We start from the raw sequence: 18,877 nt of genomic DNA on the forward strand, positions 1-18,877 counted from the left end.
AAGTATTTATAAGCATTGATAAGATTCCCCCCCTCCCCCAGTCTTCTTTTTTCCAGCCTAAGACGACCCAAATCCCTCAGCCTTTCTTCATAAGAGAGATGTTGCAGTCCCCTAATCACCTTGGTAGCCCTTTGCTGCACCCTCTCCAGGACTCCTGTCCTTCTTGAAGCGGGGAGCCCAGAACTGGACACAGTACTCCAGGTGCAGCCTCAACAAGGCAGAGTAGAGGGGGAGGATGACCTCCCTTGACCTGCTGGCCACACTCTTCTTGATGCACCCCAGGATGCCATTGGCCTTCTTGGCCACAAGGGCACATTGCTGGCTCATGGTCATCCTGTTGTCCACCAGGACTCCCAGGTCATTTTCCACAGAGCTGCTCTCCAGCAGGTCAGCCCCCAACCTGTACTGGTGCATGGGGTTATTCCTCCCCAGGTGCAGCACCCTACACTTGCCCTTCTTGAATTTCATAAGATTTCTCTCTGCCCAACTCTCCAGCCTGTCTAGGTCTTTCTGTATGACAGCATAGCCTTCTGGTGTGTCAAACACCCCTCCCAGTGGGTCACACCTGACAGATTTGGTGACCTATGACGGGGTTACAGCATTGGTGGATAAGGGGAGAGCAACAATCATCATCTACCTGGACTTGTGCAAAGCATTTGACTCTGTCCCGCACAACATCCTGGTCTCTAAATTGGAGAGACATGTATTTTATGGGTGGACCATTCAGTGGAAAAAGAAATGGCTGGATGGTTGCACTCAAAGTGTTGCAGTCAACAGCTCGATGCCCAAGTGGAGACCAGTGATGAGTGGCATTCCTCAGGGGTCAGTACTGGAACCAGTACTATTTAACATCTTTGTTGGCGACATGGATGTTGGGATTGAGTGCACCCTCAGGAAGTTTGCAGATGACACCAAGATGAGTGGTGTGGTTGACACACCTGAGGGACAGGATGCCATCCAGAGGGACATGGACAGGCTTGAGAAGTGGGCCCATGTGAACCTCATGAGGTTCAACAAGGCCAAGTGCAAGGTCCTGCACCTGGGTGAGGGCAATCCCCAGTATCAATACAGGCTGGGGGATGAAGGGATTGAGAGCAGCCCTGAGGAGAGGGACTTGGTGGTGTTGGTGGATGAGAAACTAAACATGAGCCAGCAATGTGCACTTGCAGCCCAGAAAGCCAACTGTATGCTGGGCTGCATCAAAAGAAGCGTGGCCAGCAGGTCGAGGGAGGTGATCCTCCCCTACTACTCTGCTCTGGTGAGACCCCACCTGGAGTACTGCGTCCAGCTCTGGAGTCCTCAGCATAAGGAGGACGTGGACCTGTTGGAATAGGTCCAGTGGAAGTCCACGAAAATGATCAGAGGGCTGGAGCACCTCTGCTATGAGGACAGGCTGAGAGAATTGTGGTTGTTCAGCCTGGAGAAGAGAAGGCTCTAGGGAGACCTTATAGCAGCCTTTCAGTATCTGAAGGGGGCCTATAAGAAAGCTGGAGAGGGTCTTTTTACAAGGGCACGTAGCGATAGGCCGAGGGATAATGGCTTCAAACTGGAAGAGGGTAGATTTAGATTAGATATCAGGAAGAAATTCTTCACTATGTGGGCAGTGAGACACCGAAACAGGTTGTCCTGGTTTGGGGTGGAGCAGAGCCAACTTTCTGTTCAGTGAGAGAGGCTCTTGCTTACACTTCTTGTTGTGGCAACCATGGTCAGCTGACTTTGTTGTTTACCTTGTGGCAGGGTCACGCCCTGTGGACAGGTCGGGTGACCCAAACTGACCAATAGGGTATTCCATCCCATCTGCCATGCTCAGTATAAAAGCTGAGGGATCAAAGGGATCTGGTTGGCTCTTCTCCAGTTGCTTCCTCTCTAAGGGCTCTTCTCCAGTGGTTTCTTCTCTGAGGGCTTTTTGGATATTCTTCAATGGCTCTCCTTCTTCAGACTGATGTCTGAGGAGTACCCCGTCAGCTCATCTGCCTTTTGATCTTGGTCAGTGTGTTCCAAGTCCCAATTGTCACTGAGTCCAGTCTGGAACTTTCACAGTGCCTGCCAGTGACATCTCCCTGGGAGCTTGATACGGTTTTGAGTATATTTGTATATATTGTATCTATTTCATTAGTTCATTTTTTTAATTATTAACATTTCATTAAAGTAGTTTAGTTTTTTCCTAAACTCACAAATCTCTTAACATCTCTTCTTCCTCTCCTTGGAGCAAGAGGTGGGGGAGAGCATCTGTTGTCTTGTCATTGGCCAACCCGACCCAAACCACGACAAACAGGTTTCCCAGAGAAGTTGTGGAGGCCCTGTCCCTGGAAGTGTTCAGGACCAGGCTGGATGGGGCTTTGAGCAACCTGGTCTAGTGGGAGGTGTCCCTGCCCAGGGCAGGGGGGGTTGGAACTAGATGATCTTTGTCCTGGTTTGAGGTAAAACAGAACCAACTTTCTGTTCAGTAATTTTACTTCTTAGCTATTTCTCTATTCCTTTAGCAGTGTTGCGTGAAAAGGGGCAAAGCGGTTTTGGCAGAAGATAAACCCCCTTGCGTTCTAACACTCCTCACCGAGGTGGGAGGCTAGGTGCGGCTAGGTTTAAATTCTGAGTGATGCCCAATTCAGCACTATCAGTCCAATCGCGTTTAATATGTATTAAACTATTACGATTTGGATACACTAATAGTGGACTGCACCTTCAGTCTAGTCGTGCTCATGAACTAACACGGCCACTCTCGAGTCTTTGGTCGCGTTCAGTGAGAAACCAAAACGACTAGCTACTTAAAAAAGTGCAGTTTATTTAAACAACAGATATATAGGTTCTTAGGATTGCCGGTGATAAATACACTGTCTGCAAAGCACGTGCAAATGAAAGTATTGTTACATATACAAAACGCGCGACAAAGTTATAAACGATACAGCCTGGCTTTAAATGTAGAAAAAGAGAGTCTCTAGAGAAATTTCTAAGTTTCCCGAGGAAGCACTCGGTATAATCTAAGTCTTACCCAAAGGCGTCCCTATGGGGGGGAAGAGAGGCTCAGCCCGTCGACTGATCCCAGAAGTCAGTGATGTAATTCTTTATGATGGTGTCTTCCCTGGGTATCCCCCTCTCTTGGGCTATTTTTATACTATTTGTTATCTTCAAGGTGGAGTTTGAGTGACTTTAGTCATACATAGTTTTATCATGATTGGTGTAAATTTCTCTCGCTTCACAATTAAAGGTATAGTTTACGAGAAATTCAGGGCGCAGACTCAAGAAGGAGTGGTCGCACCTTGGAGGCGGGTAGCCTTCGGGATGGAGGTGTGTTTTGGTATTATAATGACATTATAATGAGCAAAGTTTGCACAAAGGACAGCATTTCATCAAAATTTGACAAAATGTTGGCTCTGAGCATCTAGCGGGCAGCTAATTGGCAGCTTATCTGTTTCATGGTATCATCCCATTCCCGTATCCGCTATACATCATAAGGTAAAGCCACGGAATAATTGCATCCCGTCCCGTACCTCATGTAGCTTATCAGGGAACCACAGATGTTGTGTCCTTCATGCCAGCTGCGGCTATTTTCTACCTCAGAAGCCTCTTGATTTTATACTTTTCCTTAATGTGTGAACAATGCTGTACTTTTGTATTTTTTAGCCAATTTAGTATTTATTCCACATAATCCACCCCGTGACTACAGTCACTCAAGCTCCACGATACTCAATACTGATAGGAAAGATCACATGTGTTCTTGTGGTGAGGGATATCAAGTGCAAATACATCTCGTGGAGTGATCAAATGAGTTAAACTTTTCATCATAATCCAAAGTCTAACATACAAAACAATTGTCAAAGTGAAGCACAATACAATGAGTATTAGTAAAACAACAACAGGATGGAGCATCTTGTTATAAAGTCCTGTAACTGTCGGTGACCATCCAAAAAGAGTATCTCCCCATCCATGTCCTCCGTCTCTCTTGACTCTTTCCAGCACTTGGTGTATTTCTTCAACATCATGATGGACGGTAATCAAAGTTCTCTGTCCATTTTCTTGGGCCTCTTTCAACAGTCGCTTCAATTCATCGTGTTGTAGTAACTTCTTCACCAGTGAGAGATTCATTCCGATGGGGGTAGGCAACAAATCTCGAATCAATGTATAATTAGATTGTAGCAATTGAAAAGATGTAACAGGAGCTGAATAATTGAAGTCACATCCAATGATGTTAGTAAAGTTACAAACACAAAGGTTTGAGTGATTACTTATATCAACTACTATGTCATCTATGAATACAAGACTACAGGGAGACCTCATGCAAACACACCCTTTCCCAATATATACAAGCACAGTTTCTGGGGTTTCATCGGGATGTATCTCAAAGTGACAAACATTCTGGTTGGTGTCAAGACAAATGTCTTTTGCTTTCAGGGTATTACTCTCACAAATGAATCCTTGTTGGTCTCGTGAAACGCATGCGTCAACATCAACAGTTTGCCACTTATTCTCATTTTGTTGTGCCCACACTCTGTGCTCTATTGGATAGAGTATGGCTCCTTTGTGATTCAACCCCAGCGCAATGATTGGGTATATGGTGTATACCAAAGCATTGCGTATTGTTAAGACAAAAGCTGTGGCCTTGCTCTCAATGGGATCATAGGTGAAGTTAACCAGATACCACCAGGACTGAAATTTTTTCTCAAATTCAATTGCGTTATCCCATATTACTTTTCGAATTTCGGTGGGCAAGGTGCCTTCTTCACCTTCCCTTATGATTGCGGCTGTCATAGATTGCATCCACAATTGGGCTTGGATACAACTAAGAGCCAAGGAAACATTGTTTTGGGTTGTACCAAGTGCATCTGTGATCAGCTGATGGTCTTTTTCACCCGTTTCTTCCCACTGAGGCAATATATTCGATAAAAGCCATTGGTGGTTTCCCAATGCTAATAGAGAGGACTGTAGGGGAGTCTCAATTTGTCCAGATCAGTAGTGGTTGTGACTAGTTTGTTGGCAAGTATCTCAGCATCTATACTATTTAAGACTCCCAGGCCTGTTCCTAAGATACCAGTCACATCCCTCTTCAGTCGTTGTGAAGTGGCAAAAGTTCGTCTGCGTAACCATGCTGACCATCCTGCATAAGATGTACTTAGGAATGGTAAACAAGTGGGTTTGATCGCAGAGATTTTAATCTGCATTGACAATTCTACTCGTTTGAGGGAATATGTGGGATTAAACAGTATCTGTTGTTGACCTGTGTGTTTAATAACATAAGGGCCAATGTTGAAAATGTAAGGAGTTAGACTAATGGAGGGCTTAGAAGGTACGCCTTTGAGAGTTTGTGGGGGTGTAGGTTCTGGATTTATTTCGGCAAGTTCAGGTGTATTTGAGTCAATCATAAATTCAAATAACAATTCTGTGCCCCTGTAGCCCCAAATACAATACACTATTGTAGGTTTGATAAAAGTGAAATTGTGCCAGCAATCTGAATTTGGCTCCATAATTTTGTAACAGTCAGTGTTGTATTTGTCTGGTTTGGTAGAGTCTACATAGATGGTTTTAATTAAAGTTGGCCTGTGGTGAGTAGACCCATTGATAAATCGGCAACCAATGTGTATTCTCTTTCCAAGGGTGGCCTCGATTTTAGCCATTTGAAGTGAATCATTCCATCTCCATTTATCTCTGGAATATACTTCACTTCCTTGTATAACCAGAGTGGAGAGATTTAAACCCCTTTTGTTTCCTGGTGTTCCAGTGCTTGCAGTGTACCGTGACAATGCATTATCCCAAAGGTCAGGTGCTACGTCTATCTTGAATTCAAATAGCAGCGCTATTTCATCCTGTTGCCAACGACAAGTTACAAGAGTGGGTTCAACAAGAGTAAAATTATACCAGCAATCCCACTTGTCGGTGACACAGTGCTTTGTTGTCATTGAGCGTGGGTTCTGAGGGCGAAATATATCTATTCTCATGGCCTTCTCATGGTTTGAGCCGTTGATCATTCTACACCCTACTCGGGTTTCCACCCCTGCCTTACCTTTCAGGACTGGGTACCAACTATTCCAGGTCCACTCATGTAACACCTCATTTTCCTGTAGAACTACAGTGGCCAAACTCAAGTCTCCCTTTCTAGTACCTGCCATCGCATTGTGTTTAACAAAGGCTTGAGACCATGGCCACTCTGGGTCTCTCTGACTACAAACAACAGGGAATAAAAAGGTAAAACTGAATAGCATCAATTCCATCTGCCAATTTGTCATTTTAGAATTTGGGCCTCCAGGTAGCCATACATAATAAAAATAGTATTATTGCCAGGATCAATGTCAGGATTCCCTGGAGACACTCAAAGGTAGCGTAGGCCAATCCATCTGTACAGCTCATCCAAGGTTCCTGTAAGACACAAAGGAAAAGAAAATCTGCTCGGTCTTATTCGACCGACGGGGTTAAAAAGAAGGTGAGATCCACCGGGTGCTGATCCGGTGTATCTTCCCTGAACAGTCCTTGGCTTCCCATGCATAGGGATTTTTGGGAGTAGCTAGCACCATTGGTACCGTCCCAATTTGAGGCATTTTCACTAGCACAGGTTGCCCAGGGTGAAATCTTCTGGGGTATGTTCCCGGTTCATTGGGAGCCTTTGGAGAGATAATATTGGCAGATACACAGAAAGCTTTAATTTTAGGACAGCCGTCTCCACTCCATCTGTTATTTAATTGATAGATGGCATCGTCCAATCGCAAATGCCAACCAGGTTCATGAGTTTTTGCAAAACGCTTAACCAATCCATTGGTGCGTTCAACAATGCCATTAGCCTGGGGATAATAGGGAGTATGAAATACCCATCGAATCCCTTCTTCTTTGGCCCAATCTTGTACCACCGAAGCGGTAAAGTGTGAACCATTATCACTTTGGATTTCCTCGGGAAGGGGAAGTGTGCTGAACCACCCTTTTAGGCCTTTCACTGTGTTGTCCCTGGTAGCTGATTTGAAACTGCTGGCCATACTGAGGCTGGAGATAATCTCCACTCCTACCAGGACATATCTTTTCCCACCTGATAATCTCAAGGGCCCAATATAGTCAATCTGCCATGAATGCCACAACGTTTTCTTGTCCCGAATGTGTAAGGGAGGCGCCTTACTCGGATGATCTTTGCTGAGTCGTAGGCGACATTGTGAGCAGGCAGTTACTATTTGTTCGCACAGCTTAACCGACACAGGCCACCCCCGGGCTAGACCTTCCTGATACAGGTCAGCACGGCCTGTGTGGCCACGTTTAACATGTAACCATTCAAGTAAGCGTTCCCATTCCCGACCATCATCTACAATGTCAATTTGCTGTAGCCGCGTGAGGCTATCTACCTGTTGGTTGAATTGAGCAGTGATCGAGTTTGAACGATCATGGCCTTTTACCCAACCAATGTGCAATGTTCTCTGTCCTCCTATTTCTAACAGTTGCTTCCAACTGTCCGTCTCCCAAATCGGGACTCTGTTCACCTGCCAATCATTGGCTGCCCAGTGTCCTATCCATTCAGTGGCTCCTTTAAAAACAGCATATGAGTCAGTGTAAATGGAGGTGGCTCCATGTTGTGCAGCTAGTAGGACAGCTCTGAGTTCCCCTACTTGTGCACTACCCTCCCCTGTTTCAATCGCTCTTTCTCCCGTTGCTACTTCCAGTGCTACGGCCTTATATTTCCACTTATTGTTTTCACGGTGAGATGACGCATCAGTAAACCACACTCCTGTAAGATCACTGCCTTCCTTCAAAGGAGGAGCTTCTCGGATCGGAGATGATCTATTTGGTGGGGATTGGAACAATAGGGCACCATCTATATCCTTTTGCAGCTTGGATACTTTAACACTGCCTTCAGAGACTGGCATGATTTCATTAATGCCTTCTAAATAAGCATACCACTTTCGAACTGTAGGTTTCTGGGCAATGCCAGCTGGTGGTGTTGTCCCTTTACGGACCACGTCTAGGAGGCGAAAAGGTCCCCGAATGATCACACTCTGTTCTCTTCTTATCTGCTCTGTTCGTTGCAACGCTCGCACTAGGGACAGTAAACCCTTCTCAAGGTCTGAATATCTGCTCTCAGTATCATTGAAGGAGTGAGAGCTAAATTCTAATGGTCTCTCCGGTCCTGCTGGTCCTTTCTGCCATAAATTACAATGGGAACCATGTTCACTGAACCCCCATTCTACGTGGACAGGGTCAGTTGGATGTATAGGACCAAGCTGTTGGAATAACCTTAGCTCCTTTATTAGTAATTGCAGAGCATTAGTGTGTTGTTTAGTCCACTCCCAGGATCTACCCTTTTTGAGCAAACTATAAAGGGGGCGAGCAGTGATGGAAAAGCCAGGGATGTGTTTACGCCAATAACTTAAAGTTCCCAGAACTTGCTGTAACTCCTTCACGCTGGATGGATTCTGTCCATGCTCTATTTTTTCAGGGTATCCTGAGGGACAAAAGCAGCTCCCTTAATCCACCAGACCCCCAGGAATTTAACTTCCTGTGCAGGTCCCTGACACTTTGAGTCTGGAATTTCCAATCCTAAATCAAGTAATGTTTTTCGGATGTTTTCCATCATGTCTTTTACACTTTCTTGGTTCTCTCCCCCTATTAGGATGTCATCAATATATTGGTATACCGTACATCCCTGTGAAACAGGAATCTCTGATAGCACTTTAGCTAAAGCATTATGGGCAATAGTGGGGGAATGCTTGTATCCTTGTGGAAGTCGGTTAAAGGTATATTGGACTCCTTTCCATGTGAATGCAAACTGCGCTTTGTCCTGCTCAAGGAGGGGGATCATAAAAAACATGTCTTTAACATCTAAGGCAGCCATCCAAGGATGGGCAGCTCCTTGTATCATTGTCACAATTTCCGCGATATTTGGAACTGCGGCAGTGAGGGGTGCAGTGTTGGCATTCAACTTTCGGTAATCTACTGTGAAACGCCATTGCCCGTTTGGTTTCTTTACCGGCCACACTGGTGAATTATAAGGCGAGTGAGTCCTCTTGATGATGTCTCTTTTTTCTAAATCTGATACCACCCCGTCTGCTCCTGCAAGCGCAGCTGCAGGCAGTGGATACTGCCGGACATTAGTGATTTTAGAGGGAGGTAAAGGCATGGAAGTTTCCAAGAGACTCAATTTCACTGTGTCTATTACTTTTTCGCATCCTGCAAAACTCCACACAGTTCCATCTGGGAATTTCCACATTCGCCCACGCAGCACGTCAAATCCTAGGAGGTTAGTACGCGAGGCACCCACTAACACTTCCACCCTAGTCATTCGCTGCTCTCCTGGCAACCAGAGGTTAATTTTTGCAACGGGGCATGTTTTTACCACACCATCAATTCCTGCAAAGTTGACTCTGCGTCGGGTGGGATTTATACCTAGAAGTTGTGCCGTTTCATTAGTGATTGCAGACATTTGGGCTCCGGTATCAATAATAAAGTTTACTGACATCCTCCGGGGTCCGACAGGAATGGCGATAATAGGTTCAGAATCTTTATGAGAGAGCCATTGAATAGCTAGTACCCGCCGGACAGGGTGGCTCACTGCCCTCCCCGGGGATAGGAGTTTTTTGACTGGGACTCTGACAAATCAATCAAATTACGCTCCGGTGCAGAAGGCACAATTTTCTCACGACTTGGGGATTCTCTGGTTAGACTTTTCTCCCCAGCCGAATTATTCTTTCTAGTTAGAGATTGGACCAGTGTACGGAGATCTCCCGTAGGGACACCGTGCAAGAATTGTCGGGGCACCCCTAATTGTAGGGCTTTACGCCACAACTCATTCCGGTCCTTATCAGGCTTAAACCTTTCCACCGGTTTGGGGTTTTGAATGTGAGTTCGGACTTGGCAAACCTTTCGGGGGTGTTCGGAGGATTTTTCGCTAGTTAGGCTGGCCCAGCCCATTCGGCGCCCATACTGGTCTATTTCCTGTACATATTCATTCCAGGTGGGCATGTAGCGACGCCGGCCCCGCCCATGAGCATCCCGAGCCTCTCGTATACGATCTTGAGTACGAACAACAAATGGCTTCAGGCAATCGGGAAGACCACGGATGAGAGGGGCTAATCGATCGGGGTCGATAGCAGCTGACATTGGGGATTTCCGAAATTCCTCTCTGTCATACATGGCTTGCAGACAAGCTGCTTTCCGTATCGCCGCAAACAGTTCAGAGTAGCCTGTAGCTCTAATCTCTAATGGCTCTCCCCTCTCTCGCGGATCCATACCACCTGCCCAAAAGGCTGCTCGAGCGGTTAGGGAATAATTATGATCCCCGTCCATTGTAGTTAAAAACACTCCTGGTCCCCAAGAGTCTCCTGCTTCTTCCTCACTCAACATAATTCTATCTCCTCCTTCAGAAGAAACTCGCCACACATACTCAACAGCTGATTCTTCTGGCCGCCTCGAATATTTTTCCCTTATTTTCGCTAACTCTGTTGGTGTCCACGGAATAGTACGCACAGTGTTGCGGACTTCCTCATCATCCTCATCAACTGTGGTTTCAGTTTTAATCAGAGGTCGTAAAGGAAAGACTCGAGATTTCACAGTAAAAGTCCTTCCCTCCTCATCTTCTTCCTCATCTTCACTATTAGACCAAAAATCTCCGGTCTGGGTTCCAGAATTTGGATAACACATTAATTTACGAATCTGTTGGACCTGGGTCGAGGGCTGCATTTTATCTAAGAGCCCAGTCACCCTTTCCAATAACATTTTAAGTTGGTGATTTTCACTCCCAAGTTGAGCATTCCGGTTTCCTAAACATTCATTCTCACTCACAAGCTTATCAACTTGAGTTCTTAATTTTTCTCCTGTCTCCTTTTGAAAGGCTAGTGATGACTTCAACACCTCATTCTCCGATTTCAGGGTTGCATATTCTACAGCTGAAATCAGATTAGGAGCAGGGGTTTCCCTAGCTTCTTGTTGTGCACGAGATAAACAGGCGCCTAACACAGCACAAATCACACCTTTGCCTTTCCCCGCTCTGAGCTTCTGTGAAACCCGACACTCTTCAATACGTTCCACCACTTTCTCTTCATCCTTCCAAAATTTACGGGCCCACTCCTTCCCAGCCTGGGAAGGGGCACAATCATATTTTTGCAGCAGTTTATCCATGGCAATCCTGCCGACTACGCCAAAATTCTGTTGCGTGAAAAGGGGCAAAGCGGTTTTGGCAGAAAATAAACCCCCTTGCGTTCTAACACTCCTCACCGAGGTGGGAGGCTAGGTGCGGCTAGGTTTAAATTCTGAGTGATGCCCAATTCAGCACTATCAGTCCAATCGCGTTTAATATGTATTAAACTATTACGATTTGGATACACTAATAGTGGACTGCACCTTCAGTCTAGTCGTGCTCATGAACTAACACGGCCACTCTCGAGTCTTTGGTCGCGTTCAGTGAGAAACCAAAACGACTAGCTACTTAAAAAAGTGCAGTTTATTTAAACAACAGATATATAGGTTCTTAGGATTGCCGGTGATAAATACACTGTCTGCAAAGCACGTGCAAATGAAAGTATTGTTACATATACAAAACGCGCGACAAAGTTATAAACGATACAGCCTGGCTTTAAATGTAGAAAAAGAGAGTCTCTAGAGAAATTTCTAAGTTTCCCGAGGAAGCACTCGGTATAATCTAAGTCTTACCCAAAGGCGTCCCTATGGGGGGGAAGAGAGGCTCAGCCCGTCGACTGATCCCAGAAGTCAGTGATGTAATTCTTTATGATGGTGTCTTCCCTGGGTATCCCCCTCTCTTGGGCTATTTTTATACTATTTGTTATCTTCAAGGTGGAGTTTGAGTGACTTTAGTCATACATAGTTTTATCATGATTGGTGTAAATTTCTCTCGCTTCACAATTAAAGGTATAGTTTACGAGAAATTCAGGGCGCAGACTCAAGAAGGAGTGGTCGCACCTTGGAGGCGGGTAGCCTTCGGGATGGAGGTGTGTTTTGGTATTATAATGACATTATAATGAGCAAAGTTTGCACAAAGGACAGCATTTCATCAAAATTTGACAAAATGTTGGCTCTGAGCATCTAGCGGGCAGCTAATTGGCAGCTTATCTGTTTCATGGTATCATCCCATTCCTGTATCCGCTATACATCATAAGGTAAAGCCACGGAATAATTGCATCCCGTCCCGTACCTCATGTAGCTTATCAGGGAACCACAGATGTTGTGTCCTTCATGCCAGCTGCGGCTATTTTCTACCTCAGAAGCCTCTTGATTTTATACTTTTCCTTAATGTGTGAACAATGCTGTACTTTTGTATTTTTTAGCCAATTTAGTATTTATTCCACAAGCAGCAGAGTGCAGGCCACAGTTTGCTTCCCCCTGGAGAGGCATCCAGTACACCTGGAATCCACTGCCCCAGGGGTGGAAACACAGCCCTACTATTTGCCATGACTGATCCAGACTGCACTGGAGAAGGGTGGAGCTCCAGAACACCTGCAATACATTGATGACATCATTGTGTGGGGTATTACAGCAGAAGTTGTTTTCAAGAAAGCTAAGAAAATAATCGAGATTCTTCTGAAAGCAGGTTTTGCTGTAAAAAGGCAAGGTCAAGGAACCTGCATGAGACATCCAGTTCTTGGGAATTAAGTGGCAAGACGGTTGTTGCCAGATCCCAATGGATGTGATTAACAAAATATCTACGTCCCCACCTACTAACAAAAAGGAAACACAAGCCTTTTTAGGCGTTGCGGGTTTCTGGAGAATGCATATTCCAGGCTATAGTCAGATTGGGAGCCCTCTCTATGAAGTGACTTGAAAGAAAAATATTTTCACATGGGGTCCTGAGCAACGACAGGCCTTTGAGCAAATTAAACAAGAGATTGTGTATGCAGTAGCCCTTGGACCAGTCCAAACAGGACAGGACATTAAAAATGTGCTCTATACCGCAGCTGGGGACAGTGGCCCTACCTGGAGCCTCTGGCAGAAAGCACCAGGGGAGACTCGAGGTTGACCCCTAGGATTCTGGAGTTGAGGATACAAAGGCTTCGAGGCCAACTATACCCCAACTGAGAAAGAAATCTTGGCAGCATATAAAGGAGGTAGAGCTGCTTCAGAGGTAATTGGTACCAAAGCACAGCTCCTCCTGGTGCCCTGATTACCAGTGCTGGGCTGAATGTTCAAGGGTAAAGGTCCTTCTACTCATCATGCCACCGATGCTACCTGGAGGAAGTGGGTTGCCTTAATCACGCAGCGAGCTTGAATAGGAAACCCAAATCGTCCAGGAATCGTAGAAGTGATCACAAACTGGCCTGAAGGCAAAGACTCCAGAATGCCACCAGAGGAGGTAGTGACTCGTGCTGAGGAAGCCCCACCATATAATGAACTCTCAGATAATGAGAAACAGTATGCCTTGTTCACTGATGGATCTTGTCATATTGTAGGGAAACATATAGGAAGTGGAAAGCTGCTGTATGGAGCCCTACATGATGACTTGCAGAAGCTACTGAAGGAGCATTGAGTCAATTTGCAGAGGTAAAAGCCATCCAGCTAGCCTTAGACATTGCTGAACCAGAAAAGTGGCCAATACTCTGTCTCTATACTGAGTCATGGATGATGGCCAATGCTCTGTGGGGATGGTTAAAGCAGTGGAAGCAGAGCAACTGGCAGCACAAAGGTAAACCCATCTGGGCTGCTGAATTATGGCAAGATATTGTTGATCAGCTAGGAAAACTAGTAGTGAAAGTACGCCACATAGATGCCCACATACCCATGAGTCGAGCCACTGAGGAACATGAAAACAATCAGCAAGTGGACCAAGCTGCTAAGATTTTCCAGACAGATTTGGACTGGGAATATAAAGGTGAACTATTTTTAGCTCGGTGGGCCCATGACACTTCAGGTCATTGAGGAAGGGATGCAACATACAAATGGTCTTGTGACCAAGGTGTGGATTTAACCATGGATGCTATAGCGCAGGTTATCCACAATTGTGAAACATGCGCTGAAATCAATCAAGCTAAAAGGTTAAAACCTTTGTGGTATGGGGGACGATGGCTGAAATATAAATATGGGGAGGCCTGGGAAACAGACTATATCACACTCCCTCAAACCTGCCAGGGTAAGCGTTACGTGCTTACAGTGGTGGAAGGAAGCACCGAGTGGTTGGAAACCTATGTCATACCCCATGCTACTGCCCAGAATACCATCCTGGGCCTTGAAAAGCAAGTCTTGTGGCAACATGGTACTCCAGAAAGAATTGAATCAGACAATGGGACTCATTTCAAAAACAATCTTATAAGTAATTGGGCCAAAGAACATGGCATTGAGTGGGTATATCATATCCCCTATCATGCACCAGCCTCTGGGAAAATACAGTGGATTGTTAAAAACTACCCTGAAATCAATGGGTGGTGGATCCTTTAAAAATTAGGACAAGCATTTAGCACAAGCTACCTGGTTAGTTAACACCAGGGGAGCCATCAATCAAGCTGGTCCTGCTCAATCAGACCTTTTAAATACTGTAGAAGGGGATAAGGTCCCTGTGGTGCATGAAAGGAATATGTTGGGGCAAACTGTTTGGGTTTTTCTTGCCTCAGGCAAAGGCAAACCCATTGGTGGGACTGTTTTTGCTCAAGGACCTGGATGTACTTGGTGGGTGATGCTGGAGAATGGAGAAGCTCAATGTGTACCCCAAGGAAATTTGACCCTGGGTGAGAATAATTAATTTTGAGCTGTATGATATTAATTGTTCTATGACACTAACAGTGTTCTATAAGTGTTTTTCAGGATAACCCAGTGGTGATGAACCCTTAGCCAGCTTCATCAAGTGGCATCCAGCAAAACTCTTTGAGATGGACATGCTACCCGTGGGCATGGACCACAATGAATTTCATTCATCTTTCCTACCCCGAGATTCTGCTATGAGAGATGAAACTCTACAATTATGAACTAAATGGACTTAGTGCACTTTTGTAGATGTAGATAAATCATAACTGAGTAACCTGCATATATCTATTTATATATCTCTCTCTATAGTTTTGATAGATAAAAGTATTAGTGGTATGGAATAAGGGGTGGAATGTCCTGGTTTGAGGTAAAACAGAACCAACTTTCTGTTCAGTAATTTTATTTCTTAGCTAGGCCTCTTCTAACTCTCTGAAATTAACAGCATGTTGTGCAGAAAACAGTTCGTTCTCAGAGTGATAAGACCAATGTTTACAGTTTGTGCCAAGGAATGGTATGCAGAGAGGCTCTTGCTTAGACTTATTGCTATAACAACCAAGGTCAGCTAATTTCGTTATTTGCCCCATTGGAGGGTCGGAAATGGAAAAGCGTAGGGAGTCCCACCTGCAGGGAGGAGCAGACAGGACAGGTGACCCAAAATTGACCAGCAGGGGTATTCCATCCCATCTGCCCCATGCTCAGTATAAAAGCTGAGGGATCAAAGGGTCAGCTCTCTTTCGTCAATGGCCGACGTCCGAGGAGGACCCTGTCTGTTCGTCTGCCTTTGATCCCGATCCATGCGTTCCTGACTCCATCTGTGTAATCCAGTTCCCATCCGTTGCTTAGTCCAGTCTGGGACTTCCCCAGTGCCTGCCGATGACGCGATCCTGGGAGCTTAATATGGTTTTGTATATACTGTATCTATTTCATTATTTTCCTTTTTATTTTATTATTAATATTTCATTAAAGTAGTTTAGTTTCTTTTAAACTCATAAATCTCTTTATCTCTCCTCCTCCTCTCCATGTACGAGAGGTTAGGGGGAGCATCTCTCACTGGCCATTGGCTAATTTGGCCAAAACCGTGACAATCTTTAAGGTCCCTTCCACTGTAAACCATTCTATGGTCTGTTTAAATGCTTTGGATTTGTTTCCATTTCATCTGTCAACAGAATCATCCCCTGCATGTGGTCTCTAGCTTATGCTGGTGGTATGGGATTGGGATCATTCCAAGAACCAGGCAGCAGAGCATGTTTTGCCTGCTGAAGCAGGAGTATAGCCATGTTTAATGCAATAAGGATGACCTAAAGCTCCTATAGTAGGCTGTATATCTCTTGTGTAAATTCAAAATAGGGCTTCAGAGGAGTGTAGTAGCTCCTGATAGAGGCATGGTTTTCAGGCTGGATGAAGCATCTGATCCTTTTGCAGAAGTACATTTAATATTTATCTCTAAACCCGATCTAAGAAATTCTTGTGTTTTTTTCTTATTTCTAGAAAAAGCAGCCAATGTGTGTTATCAGGTTTTTGATGTGCTGAGATATTTTTCAGTAGAAGTGAAGTGGTATCTACTGAACATCATCTACAGTCACAACAGAGAGTTAGCAGTGAATCAAAGACCTCATAGATTTGTATGACACAAAGCATACTGTATGTGTAAAAAAGACAAGGTTGAAGAATATTACTCCTTATTACACAGAAGTGTGCACTTGTATAGAAGAGTTAGCTTTTTTAATAGACCAATTTCAAGTGATTTACAAGACTATTTCTTTTTGTTCCTTTTTCCTCATCTTTGCAAATGAGATCAGCATAGTTCTGAAGATGCGGTTTTACACGTAGTGGTTACACTACAGTGTAGTAGTTTTGTAGTAATAGTTTTGTTTGGAAAAGTGACAATTAGATAAATATTTACAAGGAGCTGTCTGCAAGTGACTGTCCTGTACTGGTATGTAGTCAAGAATAACTTTGAAGATGTGAGAAAGTAAGTTGCAATGTTGTTCCTGAATTTAACACACCAAAGAAATTGCACTTCTGGGGACCAAATTAATCCTCTTCATTTAGTGGATGTATAAGAATTTTAGAGCAGATCATCTAGACTTGTAATTCTGGAGCTATTTTAAAACTCTGAAATTTGGTTGGAGAGAGTTATGGTGCATATTGGAAAAATTACTTTCCTGATTAACCTTAGACTTCGTTGAGGTAAGGTTAAAGATGCACCTGTAAACTGCAGATAAATAAATAAATGCTAATAAAAGAAGAGGTAAGACTGAACTTTCAAGAAGCCTGGATGCTGTACACTTGAGGTGTGTAGTGCTTGTCACTCTGAGACATCAAGCAAGGAGAACTTTTTTCTAATTACTACACTGTTGACAACTGAATTCATAGATTCAAGACTGAAGAAATCTGTGTCATTAAAATACTTATTGTGTGTATACTTCAAGCTTCATGAGCATTTTTACACGATGGAGGGCTGTAGCTTTACCATTAGAAAGCAAGCTGCAGGCTTTTGATACAGAGGTGAAGGTTTAACTGTTTACATCATTAGGTTCTCAGCTATCTACTGTTGTTGGTATTATTGTTTATTGGTGTTCAGCTATCCATACAATATCTCATAAAATAAAAATTTAAGTTCTGCACATGTCATTTAATCTTCTAGTTTGCACAGTTGTCTATAACTGTGGCTCAGTTTTAATATTTTGCTATTTCACTTCTCATGCTTACAATGGACACAATTTGTAAAAATTACTTCCCTCTTGTGAAGTATTCCTCAGATGATCCTCAGTAGTTTACAGTAATTACTAGTTCTTGCTCTGTTTTCTTGGAGTTGGTTCTATTCTCTTTGGTATTTGCTTCCTTTTAGAAAGTATTTTTAGTGTAGCCAGTTGTCCAAATCTCATAGAAGCCTTTTGGATAAAGCTAATATGCACTTCTGATGTGCCTGCATGATGACAGCACATCAAGAGCGTCAACCACTTGCTTTAGCTATGCCTGTCTTGGGGTAGCAGGAAAGATGCTATGATATCTTGAGACACTGTCCAACCCTAGTTTTAGTGGTTCAATGAAGGTTTCCTGGCATGTGTCAGCTTTCATAGCTTTTATTCTCAGAGAGAGAACTTCATGTTGCAGCGTAGCTGGAGGAAATAATGCCAACCAAGTGTGCTGTGCATTTTTTTTTTAATGAGTTGCTGGCATACAGAGCCAGTCATTTCCATGTTAATTCTTGCTGCTGTCTGCAAACTGCAAACAAGAGACAGATTGTCAATCTTTGTGTCTGGCTAAACAGCTTGCTTGGGAAAGAAAAATCAGCCCAGTATTCTACTGCAAAAGTCCAAGCAAGCTTCCCAATGAATTTGTGGTTGGCATAAGCTCATGAGAAAGGAGGAGCTGGGAAATAGTGTGCTCTAACAAAACTGGTAGTGATTGTGACAGCCAAGGTGCCCTGCTTAGCTGCAGAGGCATCTAATCTCCTTTTCAGAATTCAAAGCTTTTTGGTATCTGTGTTATTTGGTCTCCTTCCAAGCCTGAACCTTGTCTTTCATATTCATCTGGAAGTTCTCAGATTTAAGATTTAAACAGCAGAGCTATGAAACAGTGGCATGTGGCTCAGCATGGGTTGTACAAGTTTATGAAGATACTGGGGACAAGTTCTAGTGGCAGCCCTTGTTGTGTCTTCACTGTGGTAACAGATCAGAGCAGGTGGTGATCTCCAGTCTACTGAAGAGGATGCTCCTCCTCCATCACTCTGAGGATCCCAACTCTCTCTGGGAGGAGGTTATTGGGCATCTCTTGATCTCTGAAGAGGAGGCTGGTTGTCAGGGTGCCTGCAGTGTTGGTTAGCTCAACAGGTCAGGGTTTATGGGTAGGTGGGGAATAGTAGTCTCAGCATGCCAGAAAATGCAGGTGCTGTTCATGTTTCTCCAGGCTGAGATGCTGTCATGCAAGGGCATAGATTACTTCAGCTGTCTCATTATACACTTGTTAATCATTATTAAATGACCTGATTTGAAGGTATATTCCTATCTGACAACTGTAGAAATTAGGTTTACAACTCTCTCTTGAAAGATGATTTGCCTGGGTAATTTTCATTGGAATTCCCTAAAAATAGGGACTTCATTGACTTAGAAGGAAAGGAAAATCAAACTAAAATGTAAGGTAGTTTCAACTCATCAGTCTACTTATAGGCCAGGTCTGTGAAGTCCTTCTCCCAGATGCAGACCTATAGTCTGCACATGTTAAAATG

General features: G+C 44.2%; 1 protein-coding gene across 3 annotated transcripts in view; it reads left to right on the forward strand.

The window, feature by feature from the left end:
* Positions 1-18,483, forward strand: part of LOC141735582 (mitogen-activated protein kinase kinase kinase 1-like) — a 96,702-nt gene extending 78,219 nt beyond the window's left edge. For all 3 annotated transcript variants that reach the window (XM_074568596.1, XM_074568599.1, XM_074568597.1), the window contains one exon: positions 13,362-18,483. The gene's annotated coding sequence lies outside the window, so the exon portion shown is untranslated. The remainder of the gene's footprint in view (positions 1-13,361) is intronic.
* Positions 18,484-18,877: the final 394 nt, after the last annotated feature.

Source organism: Larus michahellis, chromosome W (genome assembly GCF_964199755.1).
Source record: "Larus michahellis chromosome W, bLarMic1.1, whole genome shotgun sequence".
Lineage (NCBI taxonomy): Eukaryota > Metazoa > Chordata > Aves > Charadriiformes > Laridae > Larus > Larus michahellis.